Source organism: Cornus florida, unplaced genomic scaffold, assembly GCF_030987335.1.
Source record: "Cornus florida cultivar Cherokee Brave unplaced genomic scaffold, ASM3098733v1 CherokeeBrave_3.0.0_Hap2_Chr01, whole genome shotgun sequence".
Classification (NCBI taxonomy): Eukaryota; Viridiplantae; Streptophyta; class Magnoliopsida; order Cornales; family Cornaceae; genus Cornus; species Cornus florida.
In genome coordinates, this window is record NW_026775571.1 from 5,678,806 (window position 1) to 5,704,219 (window position 25,414).

Here is a 25,414-nt window from a genome sequence, read left to right on the forward strand (position 1 = left end):
AGCCCCATCGTGTTGATTGCCACCTCTGGACTCTCCTTCCTGCCCATGAGCGGCACTATGCATACGGCTTTGCCTTCCTCGCCTCTAAGTATCATCAACGTACCAAGGCATGGTAGTGGCGCAGTGTTGTTCCTATCAATGAACTCCAGCCCCAGCACCATATCATGGTCATCCATTTCTGCAACCTGGAAGTCGGCCTTGCCCTTCCACCCTTGCATGCATAGCTCCACCTCCTTGCACACTCTGCTCACACGTGCCTCCTTGGAGTTGACGGCCTTGATCCAGCCCTCCGTCTTGCGCATCTCCAAGCCAAGTCGTTGCTCCTCCTTCGGGGTAATGAAGTTGTGTGTGGCGCCTGTGTCCACCAACGCTTGCACGGCTTTGCCACCAACCTGCGCATCCACATAGCGCACCCCGGCTACCTTTTTCGCCTTACCCTTCTTCTTGGTGTCATGCGCCATGCTACTCAGTATCTGTATAGCCCCCATGCACATATCTTTGTCGCTGCCCGTATCGTCCATCTTTCCCTTGCCTTTATCCTTCACAAGGGCGCTCATGGTCTTCTTGTTGGGGCAGTGTCGTAATATGTGTGGCCCTTTGCACAAGTAGCACTTCGACGGCTCTCACTTGCCCTTGTCGCGGCGTTTTCCTTTGCCAATAGGCTTGGACCTCTCTCTATGGTCCTTGCCCTTGTCATGGTGCGGGCGTCTCTCTTTATCGCTGTGCTCATCATCACTAGACTTGGTGCGAGCCCCCTTTCTTGAAGCGTCGGTCTCCCCTACCTTTACCGTGGTCCTTCCTGGGAGACGTGACCCTCTTGTCATCGTGCTTAAAGTTTTGAAGGCGCTCCGCTATAGCCATTACGGATGCCAAGACTCTAGGCTCCCTCCTCCTAAGCTCCGTGGCTACCCAAGACTACAGCCCATCTATGAACAAGCACACGCGTTGCCGCTCCGGCATCTTTGGGATCTCCAGTATTAAGTTGAAGTACTCCTTCACATAATCCCTTATGCTACCCTTCTGCTTCAGGCGCCTTAGGTTGATCATGGCGAGGTCCTCGACGCACTCAGGGTAGAACTGCCTCTTGAACTCCTCCCATGTGTCAACCGCTCTTGCGTCCCTACCGGTGAAGCGCTGCCTCCACCATAGAGCGGCAGTATCCGCGAGGTACATAGTGCCTATCTGCACCTTCTCCTCATCATCCTCGATCTCCATACACTCGAAGTACCGCTCCATGTGCTAGAAGAAGTTGTTAATCTGGCGCGTATTCCTTGCCCTATCATACTCCTTGGGTTCCAGTACCTTCTTCTTCATTGGCTTCACTACGACCTCACGCGCCTGGGAGAACTCCTTCTTGCACTCGGTAATCTCCACGCGCAAGTCGTCTACCCGATCATGGAAGTCCCTTTCCTTCTCTCATGCCCTGTTGGCAATGCCGTCAATCAGCTCATAAAGCTCAGCCATCTTTCTCTCGAGCTTAGTGAACTTGGTCTCTGTGTAAACCACATGTGTGGCGAGCTTCTCCTCCAAGCTCTCCTCTAAGATGTGGACTTGGTGATCTCCTCCGCTAGCCATGTCTACTCTAACAAAGCTCCCTTCACGAACCTATTTTGATACTAACTGTCACGGACTTAGAGTTTCAGTACCACTCTTGCTGCTCCCGTGCTGCACCAAGACATTGTTTCTACTCTCGCATGTACTTAGTCAGCCTAACCTCCGTGCACACCTTAGCCAACACACTCCCCTCGTGCGCTTACTAGTGTTGTAGTGGCCCTCGTCCTCTCCTCACTTGGCTTGCACACTCATACACATTAAGGCACTTAAGTTGGCAAGGAAAGAACACTTCTATTACTTCAAAGAATGCTTTGCATAAGGCTAGCACTAAATTTTTTTACAAGGCTCTCAAGACTCTCTCCAGGACTTAATGCCTACAAAATGAAGTCCTACTCCTATTTATAGGCATCCCCATCCCTAATGGACTGCTAAGATGTATTCCAACCAACGATGAAGATCGATTCTCTAGAATCTTCTCTACATTCTTCACACTTCCATACATATCTACAAGTATCTACAATATTCTAGAACTCTCTATACTACTCCACACAATTCTAGAGAACTCTAGAATATATTACGCATATCTAGAATCTTCTACACAACTCTAGACAACTCCGGAAGACTCTAGAAATTCCACTCGCCATGCAGCGTCCTCCTCAGCGTCTGCGTGTCGCCTGCGTGGCATAACCTCCATAGGCAGGGCGTGACAAAATGGACACAACTAACACAAAACCCCCCCACATAACAAACTTACACCACAAATTATACAAACCTTTACCAACAACAAACCCGTAATTTTTTTTCAACAAGCTCCACAAGCTTAAAACTCGGTAGAATTCGCCCCTGACCCATTCATTATCCGATGACCGAGTTCATATATATATTTTTTTATTTTGGGTTTTGGGTTGGGTTGGGTTGGATTTGGGTTTGGGTTGGGTTGGATTTGGGTTTGGGTTAAGCCCGAGCCCCACCCGAACATGCTTGAGTTTTGAGAAAATCTAATCCAGTTTAAGTCCGTTTTGTGAATTTAAAAGTCCAAAATAAAAAAAATTTAGGCTAGATTTGGGTTGAGCTGGGTTAGTCTGCCCAAATTACACCCCTGATCTTACATTACATTGCAGGTTATATATTCAAACCCATAGTAATGGTCTGATGTACAACACTTCTATTTTTAATATTCAGCTAACATTTTTTTTAACTTATCCTAAACATTCAAACCAATCTAATCTCATTCCACCAACCATTAACTGACTTTCAGCCATAGACTTTGAACTTCTACATTAGCTTAGAATTCTTTTCTGTAGCTGGATTCAGTCCATTCCACTATTCGTCCAGTCCATTTTTTTCTTGGCCTAACTTTTGCCACGTCACTTCCAACTTAACCCAGATTTAGGACTGGGTTTATTTCTTTAGATCGACAATTTGAACCCAACGGTCTCTCTCTAGGGCGGGGTAATTTCCCCCAAAACCAACACCAAATCTATCTCGCCATTAATGGAACATTTTGTCCCATAAATTTTTTTACCAAAATTTGGAATCATTTCTTATGTTTGGACTATCAGATCATCAAACCCAGAAACAAAAATACACCCATATCCTCCTCCACCCCAACCAGCACTCCACCGCCATTTATGGTGGTTCTTAACTCACTACCCATAATTACATAAAGGCAAGTAATATCTTCAAGAAATCTTTAACCGCCTCCTTCTGCCATCTTCCTCCGCTGCCTCTCTAGTCTCAAGCGGTGGCTCCGCCTCTGCCGCTCCTCCAAAACCTCCCTCTGTCTTCGCTTCTCCCCTCACACTTTCACACTTGCCTCTCTCTCTCCTCTCTTTATCGCTACCCTTATCTCTCTTCACTTTTTTTCACTACCGCCGTCGGCGACGAAGCCTTTGCTTTGTTCGATCACCTCCTTCCCCAGTTTCTAACACCTCCGCTTCCTCACTTGCCCTGTCTCTTTCTTCTTTTTACTTTCTCTTTCTGTCTCTTGCGCCAATCTCCAGACCTCTCTCTTTCCACTGAATCACCTCGTTTCTCTCTCTAAAAGACCTCACTGTTGTTTTCACCGGCAACAAATTGAATTCCGATGAATTCAATTCTCAAGAAGAACATAGAGATGAAATGATCAGAATTTTTTTTAACTTTTCACTGCCATTGGAGTCTCTCTCTCTATCCGGTACTCGAGCCGGCGATAACTCTCTAAATTGGCTTTGAAAGAGATGCTATTTGTTTGGATGTAAAATATTTTTCAGAAAATATATATATATTTTTATTTTTGGTGTTTGGTTGTCGTAAAATATTTACAAAGAAAAAAAATATTAAAATTTAACAAAAATAATTTATCCATCAATTTTCGGCAACTTATTTTACATGCTGTGCTCAATGGACTCGACCTCAACCTTGACGTAGACCTTTGCCAAACAACGACAAAGTAAAAATAAAAGAATATTTTACCTGAAAAAAAAATATTTTCCAAAAAGAATATTTTATGTCGAAACAAACGGAGCCTAAGAGGCTGCAATTACGGAGCTATGAAGGTATTGGTGAAACTTCTTTGTTTTCATTGTTCCTTAAGTGTTTGACTTGTCTTCAAGAATTGGAATTGAGGACTTGTAGGACTATTTGTTGATAGGGTTTTATTGATATTAGTTGAGAATTGTATATCTCTGAATTCAGTGTTGGTTTATGATGGTGGTAGCAAAGAGGGTTTGCTTCAATTCATAAGTAGAAGCAGGTGTAATACGCAAAAACTTGATTGACGATTACCTCTTGATCTTGATAACAATCACTTGCTCACCGTGGCTTCCATGTTCAGGGGATTGTCCTGTCTTAGGCTACAGAGTTATTGTTACTGGTGAAGGACTAAGAGTTTAGGTTTAGCTAAGAGTAATGGGCTTAAAGAATTGGGTTTGATAAACTGTGATATATAGTTGTTAAAGGTGCGCCTAGGCTCCAAAAAAGCTCCAGACTTGTCAAGGCACAACTAGAGCGTCTTAACCTACTACAGGCCAGGCCCCTTCAATGAGGCTCACATAAAGCCCTCAGGCTCACGCTTTTTAATAGGCTCCAGGCTTAAAAAAGGCACGTCTTGTATTTTTTAATCATTTATTCATATCATTTTCTTTTTTTACTTATTGACTACTAAATTAAAAGGTTCTATATCATATACTGTATTGTTTAACCTTATGAAATATTTGACAAAATTCATAAATTAATGATTCACTACTTACATTAATTGCAATTACAGCTTGATTATGAATATATATAATAATATATGCATTATTATATACACGCGCCTTATACTGCGCCTTGCGCTTAGTCTCCCGGAGGCCTTTGGTGCCTTAGTGTGCCTTAAGCCTTTAACAACTAGATGTGGTCGAAGGAGAACCGGGGTTGTTGACCACATTAGGGCAGAATTTGAGGGGTTGAGGAAATTAGACCTGTCTCATAATGAGATGCTGGTCGATAAAGAGCTGATTTCGATGTTGGTTTCGTGTACTTGTTTGGGTGAATTGAAGGTGCGAGGGTGTAAAAGGTTGACTAATGTGGCCATGGTTTCAATCTTGAAGAGTTGTAAGTTTCTGGAGAGGGTTGATATAATGCACTGTAGTGGGATTGAGGTGAATGCCGTTACGAGTTATTTATTTTGAATTCTCCGCAATTGAGACGGATACAAGTTGAGGAAAGCAAGCTTTCAGACGTTGCAAGGATGCGGGCATCCAATAAGATGATCGAGGTTACTGTTTGATTGGTGATACAGTGATGCATGAAATGAAGAATCAGCTATCCATGTAATTTATTGCTGCAATTGAAACAGGTAAATATCTTGTACTTTTTTATGGGTTGATTATAAATGTTTCTGCAGTGTCTGTTGTGATGTAAAAATGTTCACAATGATGTTTGGTACTACAATAATTTGTACTGCTTTAAGTTAAAAATAATTTATTTTCCTTCTCTGCTATAATTTTTACAGAGAACATTTCTGCATCCTATTAGAGTACTATGCTGGATTGGTTCTTTCTCATATTGATACTGCAATCATTTTACCTCTGAATTATCGTTATACACATGCTATAAGCTTTGATTTGAGGACTAATCATTGAATGTGTGCGAGTGTGTTGTTTGAGGTGTAATATAGTATATGAAATTCAGTTTTTTATACAACATAATGTCATCAAATGACTATTACCTAGTATAATGGAGGTATATCTATAGCTACAGTTGGATATGGAAAAAATTACTTCAAATTTCTACAGTTGAATTGTGGTTCTCCAACTTTATTGGGTAAGATTTAATCATAAATCATTATCATCTAAGTTTTCGTGATGGGAAGGGAGACTTGGTTACATTTATTTGTAAGGAAGTCATCCCTCTAGTTGTTGTCATATAAAAAGGTTTCAAACCCCTATTCTGCCCCCATCGAAGGGACAACTCTCAGACGGGGCAGTGCATTCTATATATCTCCTACAGAATTCTCAAAGTAATCAAAGAGTGGTGGTTTTTAGGATTCCTACAACCTTAGAAGTGAAGATCTTGAGAAGAGAAGTGCCGTCCGTGATGATGGAGATGAACTCAACACAGATGATATCCATCCTTGTCATGAGTAGCTAATTCCTCTCTTAGGGCACTGATGTAACCCCACCTAATATTATGGTTTGATTGTTTTAACTCTGGGTTTATTTTAATATATGATTATTTTCTTGATTATATGACTATGAGCCCTTGAGACAACTCGAGTGGTTTTCATGCTTTAGTAGAGTATAAACTGTTATTCCCTTATCTTAGATTTAATAGTTTATGTTCTATTCCCAACCTATCTTGTTGTGCGGTATCTAGCGGAGCCCTGCCGGACACAAGAATAGAGGTCATATAATGGTGCTTTCATGTTTTTTTTACAAAAGAATGTTTTCATAATCTATGTTTAGGAAGGTGGTTCATTCGCAAATTAGTTAAAGTAGGTAGAGTAGGTCGGCGGATAATCCACGCTAACCGTAGATAGGTTATAGTTAGCTAATCTTGTAAAACATCTTTCTTTAAAAACCCAAATTGATCGAATAGTATTGAGTTCAATTCATTTGAAAAATATCATTGTTAAGTTCGCAGAGTTAGTATAATTAACCATAATATGATGGTTGTGGTGAAGTCAAAGCCCTAAGATCCTCTCTCTCTGATCATTTAAATTAGTTAAATTTGCTCTAGTTATTTATTTTATTATAATTTTAGTTTGTTAAATCTTGACAACCAACAAACTTTCCAACCAAGTTACCTGTAAACCATAAAACGAAATTAAAGACTAATGCAAATCTCATCTCCCCGTAGGTTCGACTTCCTCTTTATATAAAGCTATCCTACACGGAATCTGTGATACCCCTCGATTCTAGAGCCACGGGTGATCAAGTCCGAGCACAGATCCGAGGGATATCAGACAATCAATATGTAAACAAGCAAGAATAAAAAAAACTGATTTAAGAATAAAATAATAATCTGCTGATAAAAATCTAAAGTAAAAACCTCAAACTTTAAATAATAAATAAATATCATTTAAAACCTTCCAATCCATACAACTCGGGAATCCATCTAGTGGACCCCTAATAATCCCAAATGATAAAACTTTACAGAATTTAAAATCCAAAACTAAAATCAAAAAGAAAATCCTATTTAGTTGGAAGAGTGAGTGACTGTATCTGCATCACCACGAACAAGCTCTAAGTCTGGTACTGTCGAACACCTGAAAAATAAGGGTGGGTCAGGCCCACATGCAAGTTCCTACAATCCATACATAAACCTGATACGTAGATACATCCTAGATAGCTCAACAATAGCTGAAGTAGTCCATATAGATATAAGTACACACTATAGGACGATCACCAGCCCATACAATCCGTCTCAACCCGAGTAGAACAACTAGGGAAACATTATCAGGTCTGGTTATCAATCCTAGGCAATATACGCACCCTAACCGTGGTCAGGAGACTCAAACTCGTATCACGGTACCATAAGTATATATATAAATTCCTTTCTAATGCAGAAAGATAAAACAACCATCCGTTATGTCGTTCAACTGTTTTAGTTGACAGGACATGCATCCATGTAGGAGTTAACCGTTTTAGTTAATCCATTCCATATGTATGAAGGGTAGGACTTAGCTTTTTGCTCTAATCCGTCCCTGATATATCACCGTCCCATACCGATACATATAATGCATATGATCCAAGAATGATGCACACTCCAAATGAACATCAAGTAAATCCAGAAACCAACATAATAAAAATCAGATATTGATAAGATCCTATCATGCATCCAGTATATGATTATAATCATATACTGGATGCATGATAGGATCTTATCAATATCTGATTTCTATACTTCCATTTAAATTGTTAAAGCATTGATAGACAATTTAAACCATCCGTATCCATCCAATTGATAAAACAGAAATTTCAACAATTCATCAATTAACACCCACACCATGGTTTAATGACTATCAGAAATATGAGCTGAGCACATTATACTAGACCTCCCTAACCATACTCCCATACTAGTTCATTTAAATTATTAAAACAAAGACTAGTAATGGAAAACCTCCTTAATCCTTGACGGCATGAAAGTTATCGTTTCATTACATCACGTCCTTTTTAATCCTCTATCTTAAAACCTGTGCCTGACATAATATGTCAACTAAGAAGTCTCACTGCACATTATATAAAACCCCAATGGTATTTTATACTTTCCCAAACAAACTAGTTAAAACAAACCGGCAAATAAAAGCTCCTCCACTCTTGATAGCATGCAACCCTGTATTTAAATTACATGACATCCACATCCACAACCCAACCAACCCTCATGGAACTTAAATATATCATAATTATCTTTGATATAAAAGCCTAGAAACACATGTTATCTCAGTTCATTGAATTTGCTAAAACAACTGGCAATACGGTCCTCCTTCCTTCCGACGGCATTCACATTTAACATTTTATAATTCATACCGTCTTCCCCAGTTAACCCACCAACTTATACTAACTGTTCTAAGGGTCTAACAGGTTAATTTTAAGTATTTATAACTTCCCACAACTTTCTGGAAACTCCGTTCAAGCCCCTGAAGTCAGAAAACTACCAAAAATACCCCCGAAGGAGTTCTGTTCAAGGGAGCTGCCTCCAATTTTGGGTAGAGCCAGCTCCACCCACATTGGAGCCACCTCAACCTCTTGTGGAGCCGTCTCCACTTCAATGGAGCCACCTCCATTGAAGTGTGGAGCCGTCTCCTTTTCCCCAGCCTCCGTTTTCCCTCTCTGCTTCCTCTGTTCTTTGTCTTCGCTTCCGGCGAAAATTCCAACTGTCTGTTCTAAGTTTCTTAAGGATTATAAAGGTTCAACCTAAGCCCTAACACTCCTAGAAACTCCTTTGACCCCACTACCAATTGATTGACAAAAATCTAAACATAAACAGAACAGTTTAAACAAGAACACCAATTACAGTTAACTGAACAAACGACCAGTTTAAAGTCTGATCCCATGCATCAAAATTCCGTTTTAAAGTCTAATTAACTTCCTAACCATCCTAGCAACTCCTTTCAATCCATAGTAAATTAATTTACAAAGTTTTAATACTCAATCCAATAGTTTATGCAAGGAAAGCAAACTTCAGTTATTTTTACGTTAATCAGTTTATAGTTCGGCAAACATGCATCAAACATCAATTTTAGAAACTGAATTAATTCCTAGAGACTATACAGAATGCATAGAACACAGGTTTCCTAGAGACTATATAGAATGAACACAGGTCTATGGAGTTTCCGACGAATGGACGACTACCGGCAACCTTCCCACTGCTTAGTTCTATCTCACAGTAAACCATTCCTTCCTCCTTGACATGAGCTTCAATCCATAGCCGAAAACCTTTCCCTGTTCCCTTCATGTTTTCCCCTTAACCTCTCTGTTTCTCTCTTCCTCTAGTTACGGGGAAAAGGGTTTGTTTTGTTAAAACCCTTGCAGACACCCAGTTTATATATATATAGGCCCCTAGAAAAACCCTAATCCTAACTCCATCCCAAGTATAAGTCGGCTAACCTAATTATGAAATAACCCTAAACTTAAGAATCCGCAAACATTGTATTAACAAATGACCAAACAATTACGTCCATTACAACTAAATAAATAATTAAATAAAACATTTAAAACAAACAACCCAAGGAAAACAAATAAATAAATATAATTAAAGAAAACATTCCATACACATCGACAATTAAAGTAAAACAAATTCTAATTAATAATTAATTTAAATACACAAAAATAATCAACAAATCAATTAAGCAAATACACATAAACCAAAATCACCATTAATCAATTAGAACCCAAAACACAAAAGTCAATCATTAAATAAAAACGCAATAAAAACAAAATTAATTTAAGACAACAATTTTTGAAAACTAGGGGTATTACAGAACCATTCTATTGCGAGTTGTTAATTTAAGACACAACAATTTTTGGCGTCGTTGCCAAGGAGATTATTTTTGTTTAGTTTTTACTTAGTTATTTTAGTTTACCAGTCTTCGGATTATCTGATATCTCATCTTAATTCTTTTTCCTTTTAGGTACAAAGTAGCAGTGAAGATAAAGACGCTTAAGGGAGAAAAACTTTGGTTTATTAAACCTTTTGTGAGTTTTTACTATTTTTCTGTTACTTGGAATATTTTATTTTTGCTACTGTTAGGATTAGTGGAACCAGTGCATGTTAACTCGCCAAAATAGTTCAAAACTTTTAGTGCATGATCCTGAAATAGAAAGAAGTTTGAGTCAGTTAAAAAAACTTAAAAAACATTTAAATAATATAGATAGTTCCTCTGATAACATGGCTGAACAACGTAATGCACCGGATAATAATGGTAATGGTAATGGAGAATGGGATCCACCTGTTCCTCCACCACAACCACAATTGAGGGACCCTTTTATTCCTACCACATATACTCCCCCTTCGTGCTTTATTTTTTCGGATGCTGATGCAACCCATTTTGAGATCAAGCCTGCTATGATCCAAATGCTTCCTACCTTCCATGGGTATGCAATAAAAGATCCTTATAAGCACTTGGATATGTTTTTGGAATTGTGTTCAACTACCAAGTTGACCACTCTAACCAATGATTTATTCAGAATGCGTCTGTTCCAATTTTCTCTCAAAGACAAAGCAAGAACTTGGTTGCAGTCCCTTCCAACAAATTCTATATCTACATGGGACATGTTACAATAAGAGTTCTTGAAGAAATACTACACTGTGGATAAAACCACAAAAATAAGAAGAGAAATCATGGCATTTTCCCAAATCCAGGGAGAACAGCTCCATGATGCATGGGAGAGATATAACGATCTTCTAAGAAAGTGTCCACACCATGATATTGCTCAATGGCACTTAATACAGATCTTCTATGATAGTCTTACAGATTCTTATACAAATATGGTTAATGCTTCCAATAATAGAGCATTTCTGCTTAAGAGTCCTGCTGACGCTTGGGAATTGTTTGAGGCCCTAAGTGAAAACTCAATGCAACATGCTTATTTCTCTATGTCTAGGACTTTACCTAGAATGCATAAGGTTAAAAAACTTTATGAGGTAGGTAAATCTAGTGAATTAGCCGCTCAAATAGAAGCCTTGAACCGTAAGTTCGATCAAATCTTATCATCTGGCTTTGCTTTTGTTACTAATCCACAAACTGCCTTACCAAAGAAAGTTTGTTCCATCTGTGTTAATCCTAACCATTTTGCTGATGCTTACCCTATGCTGGGACAATTATCTGACATCCCACAGGAATAAGTGAATGCTGCATTCTCTAGGCCAGCTTATAATCCATATTCTTCTACATATAATCCAGCTGGAGAGATCATCCCAATCTATCATGGTGTAATCAGAATTAAGGAAACACTGTTTCCCAATCTCAGGGGCAGTATTAAAATTCATCTAATCCTATGCCATAAAATAATTCTTTTAATCAATCTGGTATTTACCGTCCACCTCAGTTTAGAAATCAACTCACTCAAGCTCCTAATCTTCCACCTCCTCCTAGAAATTCTGTTTTTGAGGAACAAGTACTCAATGCTTTTGTTGATCTTAAAGCCAATACCCAACTTCTTAATACTCATTCACAGGCCATAGCGAAGCTAGAGGCACAAGTTGGGCAAATAATGATTCCTCTATCTCGAAGAGAGGATGGAAAGCTACCTAGTCAGCCAATAGCCATCCTGAAAAAGCAAACTTACATGATTGATGGAACCAATTCCTCATGTATTTATCATGAGCAAGTTCAGGCTATCACTACATTGAGGAGTGGTAGAGTGGTTGATAGTTGAAAAAGGACAGGAGGAAAAAAAAAGGCTTAGGATTCCTATTGTTCCTATCATTCATAATCCACATCCCAAGGATGTTTCCTCAAGTGCTATTCCATAATCCACAAAAGGAGCTGAAGGTGGAGTCACTTCTTCATTTATTCCTAACCCTGAGACAGTTTATGAGCCAAAAGCGCCTTATCCTGAACGTCCCAAGGAATCTTTTCACTTTGGTAAACAAGGGGAAAAAATTCAAGATATGATGGAGGTCTTTAAACAGGTCAAAATCAATCTTCCTCTACTCGATGCTATAAAGCAAATTCCAGCCTATTCCAAATTTCTAAAGGACTTATGCACTCTTAAGAGAAAATCAAAAGCCAAGTTCCTAAGAAGGTTTGTCTCACCGAGCAGGTCAGTGCTATTCTTAAGTACAACACTCATCTAAAGGTTAAAGATCCTGGTGCTCCTACAATTTCTTGCATCATTGGAAACAATGTGATAAAGCGAGCGCTTCTTGATCTTGGAGCAAGTGCTAATCTTATTCCTTACTCGGTGTATAAGAAGTTAGGTTTGGGAGAATTAAAACCTACGTCGATTGTTCTACAACTTGCTGACCATTCTGTTAGATAACCACGAGGTATTGTTAAGGATGAACTCATAAAAGTGGACAAATTCTATTTTCTGGTCGATTTTCTAGTTCTTGATACAGAACCAGTCCACAATTCCAAAAAGTATATTCCAGTCATTCTTGGGCGACCTTTTCTAACCACAACGAATGTTTGCATTAACTGTAAGACTGGAGCCATCGATTTATCTTTTGGAAACATGAAAGTCAAGTTAAACATCTTTAATGCTATTCATCATCCCCACGATGATAGTGAATATTTCTTTCTTGATGTTATTGATGAATTAGTTGAGGAATCACTCCTAATTATTTTATCCAAGGATCCTTTAGAAGCTTGTCTGAATCACTTCAATTACAAAGATTTTGATATCGATTCTTCAATAGTTGAAGTGAATTATTTGCTCAATTCCACTCCTATCATAGATTTTCCTCCATGGAAATCTAGGTTAGAGCCTCTTCCACCACTTTCTAGTACTCCGCCTATTCCTTCTTTAGAGTCTCCACCTAAGCTTGAGCTTAAGCCACTACCGGAAAAGCTCAAGTATGCTTTCTTGGGTTTAAATGACACCCTCCCGGTGATCATTGCTTCCAATCTTATAAGTTCTCAAAAAATTAGTCTCTTAAAAGTTCTTGAGCAAAATAAAGAGGCTATTGGGTGGAGTGTGGCTGATTTGAAAGGAATTAGCCCCACAATTTGTACGCATCAGATTCATTTGGAGGAGGATTCTTGAATATCTCAGGAACTCCAATGAAGATTGAATCCTAATATGAAGGAGGTAGTTTTGAAGGAAGTTGTGAAGTTGCTAGATGCAGGAATAATCTACCCCATCTCAGATAGCAAGTGGGTGAGTCCTACTCAGGTAGTACCTAAAAAGATAGGTATTATAGTAGTTGAGAATTCTGAGGGTGAATTAGTTCCACAACGCATCACCACTGGATGACGTGTGCGTATTGATTATCGAAAATTCAACTCCGCTACTAGAAAAGATCATTTTCTACTTCCATTTATTGATCAGATTCTAGAGCGATTGGCTGGCCAGAGCTATTATTGCTTTTTAAACGGATATTCTGGATATAATCAGGTGGCCATTGATCCTAAGGATCAAGAAAAAACTACTTTCACTTGTCCATTCGGTACATTTGCATATAAACGGATGCCTTTCGGATTATGTAATGCGCCAGCAACATTCCAGATGTGTATGATGTCTATCTTTTTGGACATGGCTGAAAAGTTTCTCAAAGTCTTTATGGATGACTTCTCTGTTTTCGGGTCCACATTCGAAAACTGTCTTCAAAATCTTTCCCTAGTGCTTCAGCGTTGTAGGGAAACCAATCTTATTCTTAGTTGGGAGAAGAGCCATTTTATGGTTCAAGAGGGTATTGTTTTAGGACATATCATTTCAGAGAGAGGTAGTAAAGTTAATAGAGCTAAAGTATATTTGATATCCAAATTGCTTCCACCTACCTTTGTAAGGGGAGTGCGATCATTTCTTGGGCATGCCGAGTTTTATCAATGCTTTATTAAAGATTTCAGCAAAATTTCCCGTCCTTTGTGCAATCTACTTACAAAGGACACTCCTTTTGTCTTTGATGAGTCATGCCTTAAAGCTTTCCAAAAGCTTTGCTCTCTTCTTTCTTCAGCTCTTATCGTGAATCCTCCGGACTGGGCTCTTCCATTTGAGATTATGTGTGACGCATCTGATTATGCTATGGGTGCTGTCTTAGGACAACGAGTGGATAAACTTCCTCATGTTATCTACTATGCAAGCAAAACTCTTTCAGATGCACAATTGAATTATACTACTACTGAAAAGTAGTTACTTGCAGTTGTCTTTGCTTTGGACAAATTCAGATCATATCTATTGGGTTCCAAAGTCGTAGTCTATTCTGATCATTCTGCTTTGAAACATCTTCTTTCCAAAAAGGAAACCAAACCCCATTTAATTCGATGTATCCTCTTGCTTCAAGAGTTTGATTATGAATCCAGAATAAGAAAGGGTCAGAGAATGTTGTAGCTGACCATCTTTCTAGAATTCTGATTGCGGATACCTCAACTTCACTTCCAGTTTGTGATTCCTTCCTGGATGAACAACTGTTTGAGGTTTCTCATAAGGACTTGGTTTGCTGATATTGTGAATTACCTCGCAATAGGCAAAATTCCTTTATCTTGGTTAAAGTAGGAAAAAGATCGATTCTTTTTCCAAATTAGGATGTACTATTGGGAAGATCCCAAGCTATTTAAATATTATGCTAATCAAATCATTTATAGATGCATTCCTGAGAGTGAGTTTAATAGTATACTGACCTTCTGTCATAGTTTGGCATATGGAGGTCATTTCAGTGTAAAAAAAACTGCAGCTAAAATTCTTCAATGTGGTTTCTTTAGGCCTTCACTCTTTCGGGATTCATATTTATTTTGTAGGTTATACCTTAGATGTCAGCAGCTAGGATCGATTTCTATAAGAAATATGATGCCCTTGACTCAAATCTTAGTTATTGAGGTTTTTGATGTTCGGGGTATTAATTTCATGGGTCCTTTTGTTCTGTCCAATAAAAATGAGTACATTCTTGTGGCTGTTGACTATGTTTCTGAATAGGTTGAAGTAGTAGCTACTAAAACTGCCGATCACGCAGTCGTGGTTGAGTTTATTCCAATGAACATTTTTAGTCAGTTTGGTATGCCATGAGCTATTATTAGTGATGGGGGTGCTCACTTCTGTAATAGGTACTTCCTTACCTTGGTTCAAAGATACTTCATCACTCATAAAGTTACTTCTGCCTATCATCCCCAAAGAAGTGGCCAAGTGGAAATATTCAATCGTGAAATTAAGAGAATTCTTGAGAAAATGGTTAAGCCAGATCATAAAGATTGGTCTTTTAGACTAAACGATACTTTGTGGGCTTAGCGAACAGCATATAAGACTCCAATTGGTATGTTACCTTACCGTCTTGTCTAAGGTAAAGGGTGCCATCTTCTTGTAGAGTCAGAACACAGAGCTTTTTGGGCATAAAAAAACTCAATTTTTATATGACATTTTCTGGTTCTAACAGGAAGTTTCAATTAACTGAGCTTGAAGAATTATGTAGTAATGCTTATGAGAGTGCTAAGGTTTACAAAGCAAAGACTAAGGCATTTCATGACAAGCATATCTTGCGTAAGACTTTTGAGCCTGGGAAGAAGGTTTGGTTGTTTAATACATGACTAAAACTTTTTCTGGAAAGTTAAAGTCACATTGGGAAGGTCCATACATGATTATTTTTGTTACACCTTATGGTGCAATAGAGATACAAGATTACAAGACTGGACAATTGTCCAAGGTTAATGGACAGAGACTTAAACCCTGAGAGGTCAAGTTTTCGTCGAGCTATCGACGTTAAACTTAGCATGCTGTTGAGCTATCGACGTTAACATAGCATTTGTATGTTGTACCGTAGTTTTATTGCATTTTTATTTTTCATTTATTTTAGTTTGTGATTTAATTATCTTTTTAGGTTTTAGTAAGTTTTAGGTTTATTTTATTTTGTTTAAAGTTTAGTTTTAGGTTAAAAAAGGAAAAGAAAATAAAAATTAAAAAAATCCAAAAATTTGTCATAATGCTCGAGCATGAAAGTTGAGGCTCAAGCATCATCAGCTACTACAGGCTCGAGCATCAGTACCTCAAGCTCGAGCCTTCCATCATCGTTAAGTTTAGGGCTTTCAGCGGCCATGCTCGAGCGTTACACTTGAGGCTCGAGCCTCTGTACTTCAAAATATTAAAAAACTCTCGAGCCACAGATGAAACCCTCGTACCTTTGGTCTTCTTGCCTCCAATCTCTCCCAAAATCTCTCAAATTTCATCCCTTTCTTCATCTTCGTCATCTCAGCTGTCGATTCCATCTCAAAAAGGTAAGAAATCCCTCATTCCTTTCAGTTTTATATATAGATATATATACATGTATATATATGTATATATTGTCTATATGTGCATTGATTTCATACCAAAATATCTCCCAAATTTCTTAAAATTATTCATTTTGATCCTTTATAACTGATCGGTTGGTCAATCATACATTAACCTTCGCAATAGCATGAATCATTGTAAAATAAGGCTATTGGTCGGGTAAGTCGAACCACTGGGACTGCGCTAATCTATGGCAACCTAAGTGTCTAGAGTCATTTTAGAGTGATAAGGGGTGTTCATAGAGGGTTTGTTTTGTTTGTCACTAAACTACAAATTCAGAATGCATAAAACAATAAATTGAAAGAGATTAAAAGAAAAGATTTAGATAAAGAAGTCTAGGGAAGTGAATCCACTCCAAACCTTTACACAAGCTAATTATATGACTGATTTGGGGAATTAATGTAGAAATGACATTGATGAATAGCAATTCATGACTATTATAACATCTTCAAGAAATTCAATTAATTAAAATGTAAGAACAACCTATCAAAGCTCCACATGCTTAAATTACCTAAACTATGGTGCAATCCTCAACATGCTCACTAAGCTAGATATTGTCAAACAAGTAATCAATTGATGAGAGCACGTGATAACAAGTCACAAGGTTAATCCATCAAAAGAAATTCTTAAGCAATGAATTAACAAGCTACTCAAAATCATGCCATTAAAACCATTCCATAGTCTTAGCTCCATTGTCACTATGAAACTACAAGCCATACAACCATGAGATTAAATCATCTAAGACAAGAGTATTTAATGCAACATGATCTTTAGAACATTAAAACATCCATTACATTATGTAACATGCTCTAGATTATGGAACTAGTCAAATACACATTTCATTCCCCAAAATAAATAAAAAACTAGACATGCTTACAAGAAGGAGTTTCATCATCTCCCTAGATGGAGGTTTAGTTATCCATGGATACAAAAATGGAAGAAGAAGAAGAAGACTCCATTGTTGCCTTCAAGAACTCCAAGAACTCTCCTTCTCTTGCTCCTCTTTCTCTCCTCTTTACTCTTGTCAAAAGTTAGGATATGATGCATGTGGCCCTTAGTTGCCTTATATCTTTCAACCAAGCTCTCTCTCTCCTCCAAAGACATTCCCAACCACTCCATAAAGAAGGAGGGTGGAAATGTGGAAACTAATGCACAAGTGGGCTGAAGAGGGGTTCATTTCCGAGCTGCAATCTGGCCAAATTTCGAGCACTCGAAGGGTGGCCTCGAGCACTCGAAATTAGTGTAATGTGTAACATGCAATTCTTGCCCATCACTGACCCACTGTGGAAGAATGACCATAACTTTGTGCTCCAAACTCTGAATGATGATCTGTTTGAAGATTTGGAGAGCTGATTCAGAGCTTTAAAAACTTCATGTTTTGATGAAGACCCAATTCTCAAGTCTGCTTGGTCAAAAATGGGGAGAAAGGCAGCACTTTAGTGCTGCCAGGCAGTTCTGCACACCACTGGTAAGAAGATCATAACTCTCTGCTCCGAACTCTGAATGATGAACCGCTTGAAGATTTGGAAAGATGATTCAGGGCTTTACAAACTTTATGTTTTTATGGGAGTCCAGTTCTTGAGTTTTCTAGGTCAAAAATGGCGAGGAAGGCCGGGCTCTACTGCTGCCAGAATTTCAGAATTGGCACCCTTTTTGTTCAAAATTCCACAAGGCATCATTTTTGCTTCCTTTTTGCAATTTAACCTGAAAATGTACAAAAACATGCAAATGGAGATAATCTACATAAAATAATCAATTAATGGACTTTGTTAATGTAATTTAGGGCGCTTGAATATACAGTATTCGGCGCTTATCAATAACCTTATTTAATCACAAAATCATCCAAAAACTTACAAAAATTCTAAATCTAAGTTGGATTTGAAGAACACAAGTTAGGGTGATTTGAGGTGTTTCGGGCAAATTGGTTGAAGTTTGGGGGTTATGAGCAATACAAAGGAGTTTGGGGATCATTTGGAGAGAAGTTTAATCAATTTTGGAGGATTTGGGAGTGATTTTGCTTCGGTTGAAAACCAGGAAGCTCGAGCCTTCAGATTGAAGCTCGAGCATTTACTTGCAGCAGGCTTGAGCATCAGGATTCTAAGCTTGAGCCTTAGCCAGTACCAAGCTCGAGCATTATATCCCAGGCTCAAGCCTCAGAGCATAGAGTTGGGAGTTTTGGTCTGAGATCGGGCCACATAAAAATGTTCCTACACATGCCCTGCCTTTTCCATATATGATTACCAGGATATTAGAGCTACAGGGTTTTATGCTAGGTCATCTGGAGGAATCTTGTAATGAATCTCCGCAGTTTGGAATAAAGGAATGGGATAAGGTGTGGAGGCATATGCCGGCGTATCGCCGCGATGTAGTAGAGTTTGGCGACGAGGGTTATGTTGTAGTTACTGTTCGGAGAAAGGATGATGATGAGGCTACGAAAGAGGAGATGGATCTCTCTGATTCGAGGCCTCAGGTTAGGAGGAGGCCCACTCCTGCAGCCCAGGCTGAGATTAAAGTTTTACAGGCCAGGGTAGCCGAGTTGCAGGATGGTCAGACGGTGCTGTGGCAGATGCTGACTGCGCAGCAAAGCATATTAGAAGAGTTACTTCGCCGCACTCAGTCCGCTCCATCCACTTCTTCTGATCCACCACCACCATCTATGGATTAGTTTTTAGGACTTTTCTATATTTTTGTTGACTAGGGCAGTCTTTTTTATGTATTTATTTCAATATGATGTATATCTGCCCTAAGTCTTTATTTCAATAAGCATTATACTAATTTCTGATATATATACATGCTTTTTATTATATTCTCCTTGTGTTTATATTTTTCTATACTTACTCCATGTACTTGATACTCTGATGTGTGTTGGAGTTTAATGATTTTGCCATATACAACAGATTAAGTTTGGGGGTGATTTTGAGCGGAACCACTATGTTGAAGGAGACGACGTTGGAAACTCATTTTTACTCATCTGTACAGTATTTTGTCATATCTTTGCTGGTTTACTTGTATGATAATATCTTTCTAACTCTCCTTTATTCTCACACATTGAAGACAATGTGCACAATAAGTTTGGGGGTAAGGTTAGTTTGGAAATTTTAAATTTTGGCTTAATCTGCTTCCACAAGGATGTAATTTGATGGTTGATGATATAAGCATATGTTTGAGCCTGTTGATGGTTATATACTCTGTTTGCAGTCTGATGTTGGTTGGAAATGGTTTGTATGCTAAATTACTGTGAAAGGGATTACTTGAAATTTTTTGAAATCAGTTGGTGGCCTGTGGTCCACTCAGTTAGGATGATTGTTATTTAATAATGTTGATCTCTGAGATGCTACACTTTGCACGTATTCACACTTATATGAATTTTGTGGGGTAGAAATTGGAAGTCTTGTTTTGTTTTGAGTTAGAATGAGATGATCAGGTAGATTTGATAATTTTGATGACCAAGGCATATAAAAAAAAAAATAGAAAAAAAAAAAAAGAAACAGAAAAATTTGGTATGTATGCAAAGCAACAAAAGAAAATTTTCTTCACCAATGTGAATGAAAAATGAAAAATATGATGAAAAAAAGAAAAAAGAAAAAGAAGAGTAGAAAATGATCAACTTCAGGTTTATACTTAGATTGCTTGAGTGATTAAGTCCTTATGGGTGTGTTCTGACACCTAATGCCCTAAGATCGTCTGGTCTGGGAGTCATTGGCTGAAAGCTTGTTACATAAGGGGTTTAGGTTGCCTAGATTACTTGAACAATTAAGTCCTTAGGGGTGTTTCAACACTTAATGCCCTAAGACCATCTGGTCTGGGAGTCATTGGCTGAAAGTTCGTTGCAAGGGTGATTTAGAAAGCTTAATAAACCTAAACATTCCATAGTATCCTTTTTGAAAAAATGAATATCCAGAAAAAAAAAAATAATAATAATAAAAATGCCTTGGGAGTTGGAATTTGAAGAGTCTGCTTGTGAATTAAGGAATAACAAGGAATAAATGCAAGTATGGACAGTAAGCCACACGTTAAATTATAGGATCACTTTAAAAAAGTGTTTTAGAGGTTAAGATTGTTGAATAAATGATTAAACTGATATGTAGGGACTATGGTTGCTTAATTGAAATTGGAAGTTGAAAGTTTTTCTGATTACATGAGTGGTATAGTTGATGTATTAGACTAATTAATAAACTGTAGGGATGATATGATTTGAAAACAGGCTTAAATAAGCTCGCTGTGCATTTAAGGCACTGATTTGAGAAGTTTGTGGGTATCTTCACTGGAAACCCTCACGAGACTACAACTCGTCCACTAGGGGTAACTTAAGGGTTTAAAGACTTGTTACATAGGCTAAATGCAACCGTGATTCCCATGAAAATAGCTTTTTAGTTTTGTATTACTAAAGGACTGTTGTTGGTTTCCTTGATGGAGTCGCCACAACCAACAAAGCTTGAGAGTTGTGTGTGTTTAGGAGGTGGCCAAGTTTTACATTTATAAAAAGCCACTACTACCTTTCTCTATATAAAATATAGATAGGGCGAGTAGGGATCGTCCCAAGGGATTTAATGGTGTATCGAATTGTGAACTATGGTAATTAGGGTTAGTAGGTCGAGTGATCACACAATTGGTTGGTTGGTTGATTAAGCTAAATTGAATTCAACTAAATAAAATAATATGAGGTAAACAAGAGAGAGAGAGGTCTTGGGGTGTAGAGATCACCACCAAGCAATACTTTTCTATACTACTAACAAGTGATCAATTGAGGGTAATGGATGTGTTGCAATATGATAAGGGTGTGTGTGCATTAGGTTGATTCAATTGGCAAGGATGACAAATCAAGCAAGTATTGTCTAAACATCATGTGAAGAGCACAATATATCTAAGCAATAGAGCATATATTGTCTAGACAACATGGGGATAGCACAATAGATCAAAACAAGTCATTAATCATTCATTAAGCTCACAATCCACATGCAACACAATATTAGAGGAATATGCCATTTGGACTCACAAGCATGGAACATCAAACATCAAGAGTAGATTGTCCTCCCATCTAACATTATACTACCACTACACTAAATCTACACTACTAGCATGAAAATAAAGCTATCTAGACTAGGGGAGAGGCACAAACCATCAAGAATAGGCATAAACCATCAAATGAACCAAAATAGCATTCATTAAGCATATCATCTTGATAATCTCTAGATCTATAACATCAATACACATAGACATGCATCAAAAACACTAAATCTAGAGATAAGCACATAAATATCCTACTCTAGCATACATAGACATATGGATAGAATAGAATAGTCAATTAGAAGCATTAAACCATACAAACCATGAAATAATCAAGATTTATATATACATGAATATCAAGATGTATCATACAACACTAATCCCTCAATAATACACAAGATTAGAGTATAGAAAGCATGCTTGGGGCTAACTCTAGCCCCAAGGAGATGTCTAGCCACTCATGGTAGTGATGATCCAACCCTCAAGGGCTAACTCCATGGCTGTTCCTTGTTGGTGAAGATCTCCTCCAATGGTGCTCTAGCTTCCTCCCTTCTTCCTCTCCAAGAATAGCCTCCAAGATGATTTTTAATGTGTGACAAGAGACTCTAGACCCCCCTCCAAAAAGTGTATCATATTCCTTATATAGGTAGGTCAAATACACCCTATGATAAGCTATGGTCGTGCAAGGCATATTCTCCAATGATTGGGTGAAGGGCGGAATAAATGAGCTGGACTTTAACTTTTTCTCGCTGGAGGAAGTTCGATCGATCGAACCTTAACTTGGATCGATCGAAGATGGGTTCGATCGATCGAACTGTATCTTGGATCGATCGAAGTGGTCTGACTCCTCCGGATAAGGACAAGGCTGAGATATTTCGAAGATATTTATGGGGAAAAGGACAAAAGTGGTTGGTAGGCATACAGCTGTGGATAAGATCAATCATTTGAATAGGACAAAATAGGGTTCGATCGATCGAAGGTGATGTTGGATCGATCGAACTTGGAATTTCAGCAAAGGCCAAGGTTGGATCTATCGAGAAGTACTGTGATCGATCATAGATGTTCGATCGATCGAACTCTAAGTTAGATCGATCGAACTTTTCAGCTGCACAACTTTGATTCCTTTTTGCTCCTTTCTTTCTCCACTTTGCTCCCTCCTTTGGTTTATCTCAGGATTGCTTCAATTAAGCTCTTATTTGGCTGAGTTAGCTCAATTTTGGGATTAGTGCCTGAAAATATAAATAACACGTAATAAGTCTAAAACGGCAAAGTAAGATAGATAAAGGTACTAGAATGCTTAAACTTAACGGGTTTAAATGCACACTTTTCAGTGCTCATCACACCCCCAAACTTAAATATTGCTAGTCCCTAGCAATGAACTAAGAAGTAAAGGAATGAAATGAACAACTAAACAAGTATAAACTGGAAAGCAAGTAAAATGATAGCGCCATTTTCGTAGGGAACACGATTGCATTTAGCATATGCAACAAGCCTTTTAAACCCCTAGGTTACCCCTAGTGGACGAGTAAAGTCTCGTGAGGGTTTCCAGAAATGGTACCCACAAACATTAAGCTCATTCTTTCAAAAGAGGCACCAATATTGCAAACAAGCATTGGGAGAAAACTACCTCAAGTATGCAATTTTTCAACCATTTCCAAGCAATCTCCCAAAATTTCAATATCAAGCAAGCAAGTATGGTCCTCGAGCTTGAACCTTTTACCTTAGTGCACGAGCCTTACCATAGGGTGCTCGAGCCTTAACCAAGGGTGCTTAAGCCTTAACTAAGGGTGCTCAAGCCTTGACCCTCAAACTCGAGCATGAGGCGTCAGAAATAAAATAGTTGATTTAATTGAAAGGATATGCTCCCAGGTATCGTGCCTTACCTCCAGGATCGAGCACCATCCACTACGGATCGAGCACCATCCACTAGTGCTTGAGCCTTGAGTCCTATATGCTCGAGCCTGATACCTAGTGCTTGAGCCCATGAAGCTTGGATTGAGCAATGTTAAAAGAGTTCAACCCCAAAAATATTCTAAGTGTTGAAGAAAAAGACACTTTGGAAAATAGTTGAAGAAAATTTGCTAAGTCTCAAAGTGAAGATCTAACACCATTTATTGAAGCTCGAGCATCAATCCAAAGAAGCTCGAGCATTGTTCCTAATGCTCGAGCCTAAACCTTAAAGCTTAAGCCTTTGTTCCTAAAGTTCGAGCCTTCCATGACATGTCAGATTAAAGTTATAGGATTGCTCTCTTTATTAGCCATATCTCATCCCAGTTGGTCCAGAAGACCTAAAAGCCCACCAAATACTTATTTTCTTCTATAAAAGAAGGCATAAGCCTTGATAGAAGGAGTCCAAAATTTCAATCTCTTTTTACGGTGTTATTCAAAAGGCTAAAGGTGTGGTGGCTTTTAGGATTCCTACAACCTTAGAAGTAAAGATCCTGAGAAGAGAAGTGCCGTCCATGATGATGGAGATGAACTCAACACAGATGATATCCATCATCGTCATGAGTAGCTAATTCCTCTCTTATGGCACTGATGTAACCCAACATAATATTATGGTTTGATTGTTTTGACTCTGGGTTTATTTTAATATATGATTATTTTCTTGATTATATGACTATGAGCACTTAACACAACTCAAGTGGTTTTCATGCTTTAGTAGAATATAAACTGTTATTCCCTTGTCTTAGATGTAATAGTTTATGTTCTATTCCCAACCTATCTTGTTGTGCAGTATCTAGCGGAGCCCTGCTGTTCACAAGAATAGAGGTCATATAATGGTGCTTTCATGTTTTCTTTTTACAAAAGAATGTTTTCATAATCTATGCTTATGAAAGGTGGTTCATTCGCAAAGTAGTTAAAGTAGTTTGAGTTGGTTGGCGGATAGTCCACGCTAACCGCAGATAGGTTATAGTTAGCTAATCTTGTAAAACATCTTTCTTTAAAAACCCGAATTGAACGAATGTTATTGAGTTCAATTCATTTGAAAAATATCATTGTTAAGTTCCCAGAGTCAGTATAATTAACCATAATATGATGGTTGTGGTGAAGTCAAAGCTCTAAGATCCTCTCTCCCTGATCATTTAAATTAGTTAAATTTGCTCAAGTTAAATATTTTATTATAATTTTAGTTTGTTAAATCTTGACAACCAACGAACTTTCCAACCAAGTTACCTATAAACAATAAAACAACATTAAAGACAAATGCAAATCTCATCTCTCTATAGGTTTGACATCCTCTTTACGTAAAGCTATTCTACACGGAATCGTTTTATTACGAGTGGTTAATTTATGACACAACACCCATCTGTGCTGTCTCAAATTCAAATCCTTTTGAGAGAAAAGATATTTGAGGCTCTTATGATTGAAGAAAACCTCGAACTTCTCCCCGTACAAATAATGTCTCCACCCTTTCAGGGCAAAGATCACCGCTGCCAACTCTAAATCATGTGTCGGGTAGTTCAACTCGTGAGTCTTCAACTATCGAGACCTATAAGCTACCACATGTTCAGTTTACATCAAAACACAACCTAAACCTTCTCGCAAAGCGTCACAATAGACCACGTAACCCAAACCACGTTCTGATATGATCAAAACTGGAGCCCATGTTAATCTGACCTTCAAGTCCTGAAAAACAGAACTACAAGCCTCATTCCATATGAACTTTACTCCTTTACGAGTAAGTCAAGTCATAGGTGCCACTAAACGAGATAAATCCTGAACAAATCTCCTGTAATAGCCAGCTAGGCCAAGAAAGCTCCGAGCCTCAAACACTGTCTTTGGACGTTCCCAATCCTTCACAGACTCAATCTTCAATGGATCCACTGCAAAACGCCCCTTGACAGAACATTTTTAAGGAACTTCACCTCTGGTAGCCAAAATTCACATTTCTCGAACTTGGCATACAATCGGTTATCCCTAAGGATCTGCAAAACTGTTCTCAAATGATACTCATACTCCTCTACCGA

At 38.3% G+C, this 25,414-nt stretch overlaps 1 non-coding gene and 1 pseudogene across 1 annotated transcript; one reads left to right on the forward strand and one right to left on the reverse strand.

Annotated features, from left to right (window-relative positions):
• Nucleotides 1-4,042: 4,042 nt before the first annotated feature.
• Nucleotides 4,043-5,302, forward strand: LOC132269041 (F-box/LRR-repeat protein 4-like; annotated as a pseudogene).
• A 5,537-nt stretch (nt 5,303-10,839) lies between these two features.
• On the reverse strand, nt 10,840-10,946 carry LOC132283210 (small nucleolar RNA R71). Its single transcript, XR_009471972.1, has one exon. It is a non-coding gene; the product is annotated as a small nucleolar RNA R71 (small nucleolar RNA).
• Nucleotides 10,947-25,414: the final 14,468 nt, after the last annotated feature.